At 39.3% G+C, this 16,613-nt stretch overlaps 1 protein-coding gene across 7 annotated transcripts in view; it reads left to right on the top strand.

Annotated features, from left to right (window-relative positions):
- Positions 1-16,613, top strand: part of UBOX5 (U-box domain containing 5) — a 50,010-nt gene that overhangs the window by 21,202 nt on the left and 12,195 nt on the right. For 3 of the 7 annotated variants that reach the window (XM_040247817.1, XM_040247820.1, XM_040247823.1), the window contains one exon: positions 10,661-10,750. The exons of 3 other annotated variants lie outside the window; for them this stretch is intronic. The gene's annotated coding sequence lies outside the window, so the exon portion shown is untranslated. Of the gene's footprint in view, positions 1-10,660; positions 10,834-16,613 lie in introns of all 7 variants that reach the window. One more of the 7 variants, XM_040247818.1, reaches the window with a different exon arrangement.

Genomic DNA, 16,613 nt, shown 5'->3' with positions numbered 1-16,613 from the left:
TGTGTCTGAGACAGCTGTCTTTTATTTTAACTAGCTATAAGAGAAATGAACACAAGTCAGATTTTTTACTTAGATGGACGAGTAACTCAATTTAGAAATTATAACAAGTATTATACTTCTTTAAAGGCTGAAGTGCCTAATTTATAAAATTGCTCAGTGCATTGGTATTCCACCCACTCTTTGAGGCTAAATGCTTTTCTCTTATTTGACAGGTAGTCTTTTCTTTTTTTTAATCTTATAACCTGTTTGAGCCTAGTCTTTAAAATATGTGTATCTGCCAGAATTACTTTCCATTACATTTTCATGAAACTCAAAAATCAGTTTGTATAACTCAGCTATGGCAACTTCTTTGTAAGCCAAAGGAAGATGGATGTAGAGGTATTCAGAAAGTGTCATGGTCACCTTATTCTCTTCTAAATTATCCCTCCACACTTCCCTACTTCTAGGTTCTGAGTCTTCAGCAACAAAAAGATTTGCTTGGCTGCTTTAAGGAAACACAGACAGAAACCTTTGAGATAAGATGACCAGTTTGTCCCAGTTTGCTTGGGACTTTCCTGTTTTTAGCACTGAAAATTCCACTTTCTGAATAGACCATATGTTGGTCACCCTCCCTCTGGATCTCTTTTCGGTACTGCTCTTGTACATTCCCTTTCTCACCCTGAGTACAGGGAGGCAGAGGAGAAATGTCTGTCTCCATTTGGACATCCAGTTCTGTATCGGCTGTTAGCTGTGAGAAATACTCTGAGCATGTATCCGGAGCCTTGTTCTTACTTATATCATCCTGTGACCCCAGGAACCCAGCCCCATTGTTTTATCAACTTACAACTCTAAACATACAAAAAGAAAACTTTTCTGCTTAGTCATATTTATCATTTAAGTGACAGGTACACCAAGAATAAGCATGATGGTTTGTTTCAAGTTTGTTTCTTACAGTGTGGGGGGTTGTTGTTGTTGAGTCGCTCAGTCGTGTCCAACTCTTTGCAACCTCATGGACTGCAGCACACCAGACTTCCTGTCCTTCACCATCTCCTGGAGTTTACTCAAACTCATGTCCATTGAGTCAGTGAGGCCATCCAGTCCTCAGTCGTCCCCTTCTCCTCCTGCCTTTAATCTTTTCCAGCATCAGGGTCTTTTCTAATGAGTCAGCTTTTCGCATCAGGTAGCCAAAGTATTGGAGCTTCACTTTCAGCATTAGTCCTTTCAGTGAATATTCAGGACTGATTTCCTTTAGGATTGACTGGTTTGATCCCCTTGATGTCCAAGAGATTCTCAAGAGTCTTCTCCAACACTACAGTTCAAAAGCATCAGTTGTTTGGTGCTCAACTTTCTTTATGGTCCAACTCTCACATCTACATGACTACTGGAAAAACCATAGCTTTGACTATATGGACCTTTTTTGGCAAAGTAATATCTCTGCTTTTTAATATGCTGTCTAGGTTAGTCAGCTTTTCTTCCAAGGAGCAAATGTCTTTTAATTTCATGGCTGTAGTCACCATCTGCAGTGATTTTGGAGCCCAAGAAAATAAAGTCTCTCACTGTTTTCCTTGTTTCTCCATCTATTTGCCATGAAGTGTTGGGACCACTTGCCATGATCTTAATTGTTTGCATATTGAGTTTTAAGCCAACTTTTTCACTCTTCTCTTTCACCTTCATCAAGAGCCTCTTTGGTTCCTCTTCACTTTCTGCCATCTTCATATCTGAGGTTATTGCTGTTTCTCCCAGCAATCTTGATTTCAGCTTGTGCTTCATCCAGCCTGGCATTTTACATGGTGTTCTCTGCATATAAGTTAAATAAGCCGAGTGACAGTAGTGTGGATAGTGGAATTAAACTGGAATCTTCAGTTAAAGGGCTTAGATCTGGGTGAGGAACTTTAAGACTTCTGTGGTAATAGTGTGTTTGGATTTATAAAATAAAAAGACAGTACATGGGATCCTTGTGATGAAACGATTCCGTATCTTGACTTTGGCGCACAAAAAGTGATTACATAGATCTGTGCAAAGAATAAAATTGCATAGAACTTAATCCACAGACAAACACAAATGAGTCCTTGTAAAACTGGTGAAATCTGAGTAAAATCAGTGGATCGTATCATTGTTCATTTCCTGGTAGTAATGTTGTACTCTAACTATGTAAGATGTTATCATTGAGGAAACTGGTTAAAGTTATGAGAGATCTCTTTGTATTGTTTCTTAACCATGCACACGGATTTACAATGTGACGTTAAAAAGTTTCATTAAAATTTTTAAAATAGAATATTTCTTAGAAGATAGCTTTGAAATCCTTGTGAGATATTCAGTAATATCTTATACATAGTTCATTTTTCTCCTTCATGCTCTTAAAGAATCCTTTCTTTTTAGAAAAAACAAAATGTCAAGGGAAAAACTGAGACTGCTAGTTTATTTCTAAGGTTGTCCTTTGATATTCTTTGATATCTTCAGAAAGCCATTTGTGAAGATAGGCCCTCATGTAGTACAAAAAGGATAGTGCAAACACATCAACCAGAGGAACGGGAAATCCCTTGAAGGGTGAATTGCCTCTAAGTGGTTCAAAATTGCTAGTGTCATCTAGGAGGTTAATGGATGACTTTTCATTTAGTGTCATTTCTCTCCCTAGTTATAAGGTTTCTATGACTTTTGTCTGAACAGTAGCTTTCAAATACTTTTACTACACCACTTAGTAGGAAATACATTTTTCATCAAAACCCAGAATAGATATAATTTCATATGTACATATATCTGAAACTAAAGTTTCACGAAACACTGATCACCCTCATATATTATATATTCTGACTTCTTTCTATTTTACTTAATTTTTTAAAATGCTGGTTATAGCTCAGTAATTTGAGTTCTTGATTCTTGATCTACAGTTTGGAAAAATATTGCCTCAGCCCTCCAGGTAAAGTAGTCTAAAGCCTGTTGGCATGACATTCGGGGCCCTTCCCAGCCCTTCCTCCTCCAGCTAAGTGGCATATTCAGCATTTTCTGGCTGCCCTCACACTGTCCTGTTCCTGTGCCTTGACTTTTACTGGCCTTCTCCTAGTGCCCTTCCCATTTTGTTCCTGTTCTTGTCTCTTGGCTTCTATGGTCGAGCATATCTTGCATTTTTAATATTTGTCACTAGTAGATAGTGTCTGCCCTTCAAAGTTGCCCATGAGTTTAGCCATGTGCCTTAGTTGTCTCTAGTTCAGAGGTTACTCCTGTGAGTTCTTCCCTGACTGTTGGCAGGTGTTTTCAGTCTTTTTCATCAAAAGCCACAGGATGTTTTATGTTGAACATAGTATGTATTTGTTACATGTATTTGTATAAAACTGAAACAAGTCTCATGACATAATACACTATGTTCACTTTTGTATTATGTGCTCTTTTAGTTCATATTTCTTTTCTTCAACCCATAACTTGATTTTAAAACAAATTGAAAAACATTGATTAGACCATCCTTCCCTACTTTGAATGTCATCTGTGAAAAAACTTTGTATTACTACCTGTTACAAACCTTTGTATTCCATAATAACTGTTGGGAGGAATTTTGTAATGCTTCAAGACTTGAGAACAGGACTATTTTATCTTTTTTTTTCCCTCACAAAAAGACTTACAGAGAATATTTATTGCAGCTTTTTTTTCATAGTTAAGAAAAATTTAAATATAAGTAATAGGTCAGTGGAGAAATAAGCTCTGTTTTTAGTCATACAATTGAATACTATGAAGAAGTTAAAGTGAACAGACTAGATATACACATTTCAACATGGAAAAACTTAATAACATTTAATAGAAAAGCAAGTTGCAAGGTAATATACTGTAAATTATCAGTAATGTACATTCAGTTCAGTTCAGTTGCTAAGTCGTGTCCAACTCTTTGCAACCCCGCAGACTGCAACCTGCCAGGCTTCCCTGTCCTTCACCATCTCCAGGAGTTTACTCAAACTCATGCCATTGAGTTGGTGATGCCTAACCATCTGATCCTCTGTCCCCCTCTTCTTCTCCTGCCTTCAGTCTTTCCCAGCACCAGGGTCTTCTCTTCAGGTGGCCAAAGTATTGGAGCTTCAGCTTCAGCAGCAGTTCTTCCAATGATTATTCAGGGTTGATTTCCTTTAGGGTTGACTGGTTTGATCTCCTTGCTGTCAAGGGGATTCTCAAGAGTCTTTGCCAGCACCAGAGTTAGAAAGCATCAGTTCTTCAGCACTCAGCCTTCTCATGCTCCAGCTCTCACACCTGTACATGACTACTGGAAAACCACAGCTTTGACTATATGAACCTTTGTTGGCAAAATGATGTTTTTGCTTTTTAAAATGCTGTCTAGGTTTGTCATAGCTTATCTTCCAAGGAACATAAGTTCATAGCTGCAGCCACCATCCACAGTGATTTTGGATCCCAAGAAAATGAAGTCTGTCTCCATTTCCATTTTATCCCTGTCTGTTTGCCATGAAGTGATGGGACTGGATGCCATGATCTTAGTTTTTTGAATGTTGAGTTTTTTATTTTTAAATTATTTATTTAGTGTCTGTGCCATGCAGCATGTGGGAATCTTAGTTCTCTGACCAGAATCGGACCCATGCCCCTGGCATTGGAAGCACAGAGTCTTAACCATTGGACACCAGGGAAGTCCCAAATCTTGAGTTTTAAGACAGCATTTTCCCTCTCCTCTTTCATCCTCATGAGGAGACTCTTTTTCTCTTCACTTTCTGCCATTGGGCTTCCCTGGTAGCTCAGCTGGTAAACAATCTGCCTGCAATGCAGGAGACCCCGGTTCGATTCCTGGGTTGGGAAGATCCTCTGGAGAAAAGACAGGCCCGGTATTCTTGGGCTTTTCTGGTGGCTCAATTGGTAAAAAAAAATCCCCCTACAACGAGGGAGACTTGGGTTCAATCCCTGGGTTGGGAAGATCCCCTGGAGAAGGGAACAGCTACCCACTCCAGCCTTTGCCCTGCTTCATTTTGTGCTTCAAAGCCAAACTTGCCTGTTATCCCAGGTATCTTTTGACTTCCTACTTTTGCATTTCAGTTCCCTATGATGATGCTGGAGAAGGAAATGGCAACCCACTCTAGTATTCTTGCCTGGAGAATTCCATGGACAGAGGACCCTGGCAGGCTGCAGTCCATGGGATTGCAAAGAGTCAGACACGACTGAGTGATTTTTACTCACTTCACTCCATGTGATTAAAAGGACATCTTTTTTTGGTGTTAGTTCTAGGAGGTCTTGTAGGTCTTCATAGAACTGTTTGACTTCAGCTTCTTCAGCCTTAGTGGTTGGGGCATAGACTTGGATTACTTTGATGTTGAATAGTTTGCCCTGGAAGTGAACCAATATCATTCTGTTTTTTTTTTTTTTTAGATTGCACCCAGGTACTGCATTTTGGACTCTCTTGTTGACTGTGAGGACTGTTCCATTCTTCATAAGGGATTCTTGCCCACAGTAGTAGATATAATGGTCATCTGAATTAAATCCTTCCATTCCTGTCCATTTTAGTTGACTGATTCCTAAAATGTCAATGTTCACTGTTGCATCTCCTGTTTGGCCACATCCAATTTACCTTGATTCATGGACCTAACATTCCAGGTTCCTATGTAATATTGTTCTTTCCAGCATTGGACTTGACTTTCACCACCAGGCACATCCCCAGCGGGGTATTGTTTCCACTTTGGCTCAGCCTCTTCATTCTTTCTGCAGCTCTTTCACCACTCTTCCCCAGTAGCATATTGGACACCTGGCAAGCCAAGGTTGGGGGGTGGGTCTCATCTTCCAGTTTTTATATCTTTTTGCCTTTCATACTATTCTTGGGGTTCTCAAGGCAAGAATCAGTTCAGTTCAGTTGCTCAGCCGTGTCTCTTTGTGACCCCATGGACGGCAGCACGCCAAGCTTCCCTGTCCATCACCAACTCCCGGGGCTTACTCAAACTCATGTCCATACAGTCGGTGATGCCATTCAACCATCCCATCCTCTGTCATCCCCTTCTCCTCCAGCCTTCAATCTTTCCCAGCATCAGGGTCTTTTCCAGTGAGTCAGTTCTTCACATGAAGTGGCTAAAGTATTGGAGTTTCAGCTTCAGCATCACTCCTTCCAATGAATATTCAGCACTGATTTCCTTTAGGATTGGCTGGTTGGATCTCCTTGCAGTCCAAGGGACTCTTGGAAGGGACTCAAGGGAGTCTTCTCCAACACCACAGTTCAAAAGCATCAGTTTTTCGGCACTCAACTTTCTTTATAGTCCAACTCTCATATCCATATATGACTGCTGGAAAAACCATAGCTTTGACTATATGGACCTTTGTTGGCAAAGTAATGTCTCTGCTTTTGAATATGCTATCTAGGTTGGTCATAACTTTCCTGCCAAGGAGTAAGCGTCTTTTAATTTCATGGCTGCAGTCACCATCTGCAGTGATTTTGGAGCCCAAAAAATAAAACCTCTGTTTCTACTGTTTCCCCATCTATTTGCCATGAAGTGATGCGACCAGATGCCATGATCTTAGTTTTCTGAATGTTGTTTTAAGCCAGCTTTTTCACTCTGCTCTTTCACTTGCTCTTTCACTTTCATCCAGAGGCTCTTTAGTTTTTCTTCGCTTTCTGCCATAATGGTGGTGTCATCTGCATATCTGAGGTTATTAGTATTTCTCCCAGCAGTCTTGATTCCAGCTTGTGCTTCATCCAACCCAGCATTTCTCATGATGTACTCTGCATATAAGTTAAATAAGCAAGGTGACAGTATACAGCCTTGACGTACTCCTTTCCCGATTTGGAACCAGTCTGTTGTTCCATATCCAGTATATTGATTTCTCAAGAGGCAGGTCAGGTGGTTTGGTATTCCCATCTCTTTAAGAATTTTCCACAGTTTGTGGTGGAAAACTAACTGTGTGTAGAAAAGGCAGAGGAACTAGAGGTCAAATTGCCAATATCTGTTGGATTATCGGAAAAGCAAGAGCGTTCCAAAAAAACATCTACTTCTGCTTTGTTGACTACGCCAAAGCCTTTGACTCTGTGGATCACAAGGCAAGAATACTGAAGTGGTTTGCCATTCCCCTTCTCTAGTGGACCATGTTTTGTCAGGTACGTTAGTGAGACAAAAACATGGCAAAATGTTAGATTTGCTAAATCTAGGGGGTGGATATAACAGTGTCTACTATATTATTTCTTTATCCTTTTATCTAAAATATTTTGTAATGAAAATCTTTGTAATAAAAATTGATATGTCATCTGCTTATAAATCTTTATTATCTTGCTATCTTATAATACTATATTGTCTGGCTCCAAGCTGCTTGGCACTTTAGCCATGATCTGTGTTGCCCGATTTATACTCAGATCTGGTCTCTCTTAGAAGCCAAATTTGGATAAGAAACTTGTAGTTTGTAAGTATTGTATATAGTGGGCAGTGTTTGCAGTGAGTTCAGGTAGTATAGCTATTTCCTAGGCAGAGCTGAAGAGACAGTCTTCCTGGATGAGATCATTTGCATTTGCATTTTCATGCGGTGAGTCATTCTTTTTTTCTGCATTAAGTATTAAGGCAGGAAATACTTGCCTTAAAAAATCAGGAGTGTTGGAATCAGAGAGGAAAGATCATACAAAGATGTCAGTGGCAACCAGAGTCCTGTAGAATCCTGAAGTATTTGGGCATCACTGTTTCCCCCCAAAATATCATAATTTATAAGTTTTTTTTTTAAAGGATCTGCCACTCTAATCCTGTAATTGCACAGTCAGTTATTTCAGTTTGATTTCCAGTCCTAATTTGTTTTCAATCACTTTTTCCTCAGTCATTATTTGCCTTTTTTTTTTTTTTTTTGTCTTCGCTGCTGCACACAACTTTCTTTAGTTGCGGCAACAGGGGCCACTCTCTGGTTGTGGTATGAGGGCTTCTCATTGTGGTGGCTTCTTGTGTTGTGACTCACAGGCTCTAGAGTGCTCAGTAGTTGCCCTAAGTCATGAGGGATCTTCCTGGACCAGGGATTGAACCCATGTCCCCTGCATTAGCAGGCTGATTCTTAACCACTGGACCACCAGGGAAGTCCCCCAATCATTCTTTATCATTATTATTATTACCACCTTTATTATTGTTTTTGGACTATTTTTTAGAGCAGGTTTAGGCTTACAGAAAAATTGATCAAATAATTTTTGATGGGAAATGGGAATCAGAGAATTCCCATGTACATCCTCTTCCTTCCATATAGTTTCCCTATTATTAACATCTTGCACAAGATGGTTTATTTATTATAATTGATAAACCAATATTGATGTATTATTATTAACTGAAGTCCATAGTTTACATTAAGGTTTACTCTTTGTATTGTGCAGTTCTGTGGATTTTGACAAATGTGTAATGCCATTTATTATGGTATCATACAGAATTGTTTCACCACTTAACCATTTCATTTTTATCTCTACTCCAGTGCTCAGCATAGGGCTTGTAAATATTACATGCATGTGCAATGATATTTCATCTAAAATTAATTTGACCAATCAAATTTAGTAGAGTTTTAAAAACATTTAAAGAACAATTTTCTACCACCAAATAGAGCCTATATTAGGAATTAAAAAATGGCTTAAAATTGTAAAATGTGTTATATCTCATTACTCTGTCAAATAAGAAAAATAAAACTCAATATATAGAGACAATCAGAATTCAAAGCATATAATGTACGTGTTAAGTCACTTTAGTCATGTCTGACTCTTTGTGACCCTGTGGACTGTAGCTTGCCAGGCTCCTCTGTCCATGGGATTCTCCAGGCAAGAATACTAGAGTGGATTGCCATACCCTTCTCCAGGGGATCTTCCTCACCTAGGGATCGAACTTGTGTCTCTTATGTCTCCTGCATTGGCAGGTGGGTTCTTTACCACTAGTGCCACCTGGGAAGCCCCAAAGCATATAATATTTCAGTCTAACAATCAGCATCATGTTAAAAACTAGAGGCATTTTCTAATGGGAACAAAAGCTTGACAACTCTAATATTATTTCATGTAATTCTGGCAGTTCTAGCTAATATAGTAAGATGAGAGAAATTAGAGTTACCATTTTAAGAAAGAGGCTCTCATTGAGATTGTAGAAACCCCCCCAAAATTCCTGAAAATTTGTTAAAATCAATGAGTTCAGTAAAATAGCCAAATACATAATAAGGATACAAAATGAAAAGTTTTCCTAATATGCAATAACTGGTTAGAAAAATTAACAGTATAAAAGGTAAAAATCTGGAGAAGAAAATGGCAACCCACTCCAGTATTCTTGCCTGGAAAATTCCATGGACAGAGGAGCTTGGTGGGCTATATAGTCCATGGGGTCACAAAAGAGTTGAACACGACTTAGCCACTAAACAACAACAACTATCCATCCATATTCCTACCTGTTAGAGGTAATTCATGTTACTCTTTTGGAGTGATACTAAATAACTTGTTTGTTAACATGTGAATTCAAAGCACTAACTGGTTTGCTCTTGGAGCATCTGAAGCTTCCAGTTTGAGGAATTCTCAGGGTTTCTCTAGGAAGAGGCATGACCCATGAATTGGGAATGACAACAGCCAAGTCAAGAGGTCCCCTGCGGGCCAAGGTCAGAGAGGTCAGAACCACAAGAGGATGGTCCTTGAGCAGGGTGGAGACAGAGCCAAAGGGTGGACACCACCCCTTCCCCAGCTGTGGCCATTGCAGGAAAGTTCCTAAGAGTCACAGGTCCACTAACCTCCTCACCATCCAAATGACTGTTCTACTGCTTTCTGTGAGATCAGTCTTAAAGAAACAGAGTCTCTGTTTCATAAATGATGGAACTCTGTAAACATAAAAAATAAATAAATAAAAGGTAAAATCTGCTTAATTTTTATCTTAGTAGTGTAATAGTAAAAAGTTGCAAACAACTGAAATGTCTGCCTAAAAGAGGATGGTTTATTATTTATTCCCATCCTATTCCAGAATGATTTTAAGGTAGCTTTCACAACATACCTTATTACATAAAAATAAGTGAAGAATTCAAGCAGAGAGAAATCTGAGGGTTGGGCCACAGATTTCATTCTGAGTTTTCTAGTGCCAAAGTAAAGATCATAATCAATTACATGATTCATATTCATACTTACAATACTGAGTTGACTGGAAGAAACAACTGTTCTAATACTGAGACCAAAAAGAGATTTTTCTCATGAGTCCTAGAGGATACCATGCAGAATAAAGAATGATCATTTTGACAACTTTAGAGAGCTGTTTCATATAAAATTCCTTGCTAATAACCACACAGACCAATGACATATTTGGTAAAGAGTATATGAGCTTCCCAGGTGGTGTAGTGGTGAAGAGTCTGCCTGCCAATGCCGGAAACAGGAGACACAGGTTCAGTCCTTGGGTGTGGAAGATCCCTCGGAGGAGAAAGTGGCAACCCACTCAAGTATTCTTGCCTGGAAAATTCCATGGACAGAGGTGCCTGGCAGGCTGCAGTCCATGGGGTTGCAGAGTCGAACATGACTGAGCACGCACATGTACATATGCAGTGGGGTGAGGAATGCAGTAATGGTTGTGGCTAGGATGAACATGGGGATGGTTCAGGACACTGCTCTGAGGAGCTGCTCGATGGAGTAATACATTTTAGAGACTAAAATTATGGCTCTCAGTTGATGTGTGGTGCCACTATGGTGTCCTGTGAATCTTCACAGATCCATCACTGAGTTTTTCGAAATGTGTTACATTTATTTTTGCTGCAGATGAGGATCCACATTGCTAAGAAGTCTGTCAGATGGTGGTGTGGGATATGAATGCAACAGCCATCAGGGGAGCCAGGCAGGAGGCAAGAGGTACTACTTAGGCCAGCACTAAAAAGAATTCATTGTGAATGGACTGAACAGTCTCTATAAATATTCTCTCAAATTAGATTTTGGTAAGTGCTGTGGAGGGCAGATAGGCTGTGTCTGGTCAGATACAGGTCCATATGCTTTAATAGTTGACTTAGAAATTAACCTCTGCCAGGTGGCGCTAGTGGTAAAGAACCCACCTGCCAGTGCAGGAGACACGAGACTCGGGTTCCATACCTGGGTCAGGAAGATCTGCCTGGAGAATCCCATGGATAGAGGAGCCTGGCACCATCCATAAGGTCACAAAGAGTTGGAAACAACTGAAGCAACTTAACATGCATGCATGAAGGTTGAGAAGCCTCATGAGGTGAGATGCTCCAACAGATGTTGCAAAGAGTAGTCAAGGTTTCTAAATTCCTGCATTGTAGAGCATAGCTGCAGGGTTTTCCTGATGGCTGAGTGATAAAGAATCCGCCTGCCAATGCAGGAGATGTGGGTTCGATCCCTGAGTTGGAAAGATCTGGAGATTAAAATGGCAATCCCCTCCATTATTCTTGCCTGAGAAATCCCATGGACAGAGGAGCCTGGTAGACTACAGTCCATGGGGTCACAAAAGAGTCAGACGTGACTTAGCAACTAAACAACAACAAAAGAGCATAGCCACATTAATTGTAAGAATTGATTTTTTTTTTAGGTTTTGATACTAAACCTAGATATAAGTAACAGGAGGGAAGAAGGTTGTAAGTTATCCGTAGAATATCTGACTTTAAGCCATATAGCTTCCTGGTTAATCCTTCAAGGTAAATTGTGTCCAAGTAGACAATAACCAGAGTGGTTTAGAAAGATTTAGAATCTGAGTCCTACCTTCATCTTTCTTTGAGTCTCAGTTTTTTCATCTGCAAAATAAGGATATTAGTACCCATTTTAGAGCTAATCAGTTGGTAAGATTTAAATTGAATGAAACCCCGTATGGCCTCTCCTGGCCACCATCACCCCGATACCAAAACCAGACAAGGATACCACAAAAAGAAGAAATTACAGGCCAGTATCACTGATGAACATATATGTAGAAATACTCAACAAAATCCTAGCAATCTATATCCAGCAATACATTAAAAAGATCATACACCATGATCAAGTGGGATTCATCCCACAGATGCAAGGATGTTTCAGCATCAAAAAATCAGTGTGATACACCATATCAACAAATTGAAGAATAAAAGCCATATGATCATCTCAATAGATACAGAAAAAGGTTTTGACGAAATTCAGTGCCCATGTATGATAAAAACCTTCCAGAAAGTGGGTATAGAGTGTACATACCTCAACATAATAAAGGCCATATATAACAAACCTACAGCTAGTTTCATAATTAGTGGTGAAAAGCTGAAAGCATTCCCTCTAAGATCAGGAACAAGACAAGAATGTCCGCTCTCACTTTTATTCAACATAGTTTTGGAAGTCCTAGCTATAGCAATCAGAGAAGAAAAAGAAGTAAAGGGAATCCAAATTGGAAAAGAAGTTAAACTGTCACTGTTTGCAGATGACATGATACTGTACTTAGAAGACCCTAAATATGCTACCAGAAAACTATTAGAACTCATCAATAAATTTGGTAAAGTTTAAGGTTATAAAATTAATACACAGAAATCAGATGCATTTCTATATACTAACAATGAAAGATCAGAAAGAGAAATTCAAGAAACAATTCCATTTACCATTGCATCAAAAAGAAAAATACTTAGGAATAAACCTATCTAAGGAGACAAAAGACCTATACTCTATAAGATGCTGATGAAAGAAATCAAAGAAGACATAAACAGATGGAAAGATACACCATGTTCATGGATTGCAAGAATCAGTATTGTCAAAATGACTATACTACCCAAGGCAATCTACAGATTTAGTGCAATCCCTATCAAATGACCAATGGTATTTTTCATAGAGAACAAAAAAAATCTCAGAATTTGTATAGAGACACAAAAGACCCCAAATAGCCAAAGCAAATCTTGAAAAATAGAGCTGGAAGAATCAGGCTCTTTGACTTCAGGCTATACTACAAAGTTACAGTCATCAAAACAGTATGGTACTGGCACAAAAATAGAAATATAGATCAATGGAACAGGATAGAAAACCCATAAATAAGCCTGTGCACCTATGGTCAGTTAATCTCTGACAAAGTAGGCAAAACTACACAATGTTGGAAAGACAGTCTCTTCAACAAATGGTGCTGGGAAAACTGGACAGCCCCATGTAACAAAAAAGTTAGATCAGTCCTTAACTCCATGCACAAAAATAAGTTCAAAATGGATTAAGAACCTAAATGTGAGATTGGACAGTATAATCCTAGAGGAAAACATAAGGCAGACCACTCTGACATAAATCACAGCAACATCATTTTTGATCCATCTCCCCAAATAATGGAAATAAAAGCAAAAATAAACACATGGGACCTACTTAAGCTCAAAAGTTTTTGCACAGCAAAGGAAATAATAAAATGTGTAGACAACCCACAGATTGGGAGAAAATATTTGCAAATGATGTTCCCAATAAGGGATTAGTCTCTAAAATTTATGAACAGCTTATGATGCTTAATAGCATCAAAATAAAATAACCCAGTTAAAAAATGGGCAGAAGACCTGAATAGATTTTCTCCAAAGAGGACATACATATGGCCAATAGGCACATGAACAGATGTTTAATATCGCTAGTTAAAACTTGAGTTCAGTTCAGTCGCTCAGTCATGTCCAACTCTTTGCGACCCCATGAATCACAGCACGCCAGGCCTCCCTGTCCATAACCAGCTCCCGGAGTTCACTCAAACTCACGTCCATCGAGTCAGTGATGCCATCCAGCCATCTCATCCTCTGTCATCCCTTCTCCTTCTGCCTCCAATCCCTCCCAGCATCAGAGTCTTTTCCATTGAGTCAACTCTTCGCATGAGGTGGCCAAAGTACTGGAGTTTCAGCTTTAGCATCATTCCCTCCAAAGAAATCCCAGGGCTGATCTCCTTCAGAATGGACTGGTTGGATCTCTTTGCAGTCCAAGGGACTCTCAAGAGTCTTCTCCAACACCACAGTTCAAAAGCATCAATTCTTCGGCGTTCAGCTCGCTAGTTATTAGAGAAATGCAAATTAAAACTACAATGAAACTCCTCACTCCAGTCAGAATGGCCATCATCAAAAAAATCCACAAGCAACAAATGTTGGAGAGGGTGTGGCGAGAAGGGGACCCTACTGCACTGTTGGTAGGAATATAAATTGGTGCAGCCACTTGGAGGTTCCTTAAAAAACTAAAAATGGAGCTATCACCTGACCCTGCAATCCCACTCCTGGGCATATATCCAGAGAAAAACATGGCCTGAAAAGATACATGCACTCTAATGTTCATTACAGCACTCTTTACAATAGCCAAGACATGGAGGCAGCCTAACTGTCCATCGACAGAGGAATGGATAAAGGAGATGTGGTACATATATACAATGGAATATTACTCAGCCATTAAAAAGAATGAAATGAGGCCGTTTGTAGCAACATGGATGGCCCTAGAGAGTGTCATACTGAGTGAAGTAAGTCAGATAGAGAAGGAGAACTATCATATGACACCCCTTGTGTGTGGAGTCTAAAAAGAAATGATACAAATGAACTTACAAAACAGACTCACAGACTTAGAAAACGAACTTATGGTTGCTGTGGGGGAAGGGATAGCTAGGGACTTTGGGATGGTCATGTACACACTGTTACATTTTAAATGGATAACCAACAAAGACCTACGGTATAGCATATGGAGCTTTGCTTGGTGTTACGTGGCAGCCTGCAGAGGAGAGGGTTTGGGAGGAGAATGGATAGATGCCTGTGTATGGCTGTTTACCTGAAGCTACCACAGCGTTGTTAATCAGCTGTAGCCCAATACAAAATACTTTTGGTGTTAAAAAAAATACTTCAAACAAACAAACCCTAGTGGCCTCTTCTAGGTCATTCTGTGTATGTACTTTTCTAGCCAGAGTTGTGTTTTTGCTACTAGAGGGTCTTGGTCTAATGACTCACGAAAAGAGTGAGCCTTGTGTTTACTGAGACACAGTTCAGATAACTCTTTAACTGCACTGATTGGAAGGGCTGTCAGATTCTCTACTTTCAGGTATCTGAAGTGAAATTTTTTTAAGTTATGAGATAGCAAAAGTTTGAAAGCCCTTGTCCTTTTCATCCTGGTTATCTCTCAAGTCCAGTCACAAGAACAGGTATCTGGTGATAACCAAGCCACAGGTTAAAGGCAAAGGGCAGTTGTCCTGAGGGTAGTCAAATCTGAGCAACTCCATCTCATGCTACCATTTACTACATTGGGTCCTCAGATAAGTTTTGAAAACTTTTCCATTTATCTTCATATTCACAGGAAAGCTCCTCATCATGACTCCAAGAAGAACCCTACCCAGCTTCTTCTGATTCTGACATTTATATTCTCAGCTAAATAAATATCATGATAGGAAAAATAAATCAAAGTTAAAAGACCACAGTGTGAAATGTCTAAGAAGGTAACAAGAGATAGGAGGAATGTATATCTTAGTGGAATCAGTGCCTTCCGCTAAGGAATCAAATCAGTATCTCAATGAGTTAACATTGTTACCTCTGCCAGAGTTTGTTTTTTTCTCTGAAAGTCAGAGAAAAGACCTAGCATGTGAACTGTGGGGATAGAGATGATTGCATTTGTCTTACTAATAGGAAACACTTCTCAGTATTTTGATATTATAACACAGTTTCTATCTCTCTTTTTTCTTACCAAAGTCGTCTTCTATCAGGGCAAAGAAGGGAGGAGACAAGTGTTGTGGCAGTGAAAAGAAAACCCTCACAAATGCTGGAGCTGGCTAACTTCACCAATTTACCTAGGACCAGCTTAGTTCTGCACTTGCAAATTGGTCCTGTCACCATCTGTTGATATCATATTATCTGTTTTCCTTTCCTTATCTGTTTTCCTTAGGCCAAATCTTAGGCTTGCTTTCTTGTGTTTTGTTTCCTTGGATTGAACTATATAATCATTTATAATTGTATATAATCACGCTTCAGTCGTATTCAACTGTCCGACCCTATGGACTACAGCCTGCCAGGCTTCTCTGTCCATGGGATTCTCCAGCCAAGAACACTGGAGAGGATTGCCATGCCCTCCAAGGGGATTTTCCTGACCACGATATCGAACCCAGGTCTCTTACATCTAACTTGCATTGACAGATGGGTTCTTTACCACTAGTGTCACCTGGGAAGCCCTATATAATCATTTTAATACTTCTGTATTAAACTAAACTCAGTGGCTTAATTTTTCATTTAAAACAAAACAAAAAGTTAACAAGAAGCCACTGCCCTCCTTGGGTGGGAGAATTTAAGGAAATGCTGCTCTAAATGAGTTCTAGTTTCCTGACCAAAAGGAGGTGCATACAAGGGCCCTGAGAATATTTGGAGATGTAATTCCTTAGATACTAATTTTTGAGTTATTATGGAGAACAAGGACGTTAAAAGCCTAGAAACATTAAAAGAATCTTCCAAAAAAGGAGTTCTGTCAACAGTCCATGTTGATTCCAGGACAGATTCTAGAAGGCTGGCAAAGAGATGGCATGTATGCCTCCAGAAATGAGAAGCACAAGGAGTTTTCAGCACAGGTTCTGAAGAAAGACTGGGAGACTTTAGGCCAAGGATTTTCTACTCCATCAGATTCATCTCTCTCTTTTAATAATACATATTTTGTAATGTACTGTCCTGAATTTAAAGTCAAAGATAATATAACCTTACTATGTAGTTGTAAAACAAACACATGTGTGCACACAAAAGACTTCATAGTAATTTAAAGTAGACATTTTAAAGTGTGAAAATTTATTCTCATG

Source organism: Oryx dammah, unplaced genomic scaffold (assembly GCF_014754425.2).
Source record: "Oryx dammah isolate SB20612 unplaced genomic scaffold, SCBI_Odam_1.1 HiC_scaffold_10, whole genome shotgun sequence".
In the NCBI taxonomy this organism is placed as follows: Eukaryota; Metazoa; Chordata; class Mammalia; order Artiodactyla; family Bovidae; genus Oryx; species Oryx dammah.
This window is presented reverse-complemented; position numbering and strand designations above follow the sequence as displayed.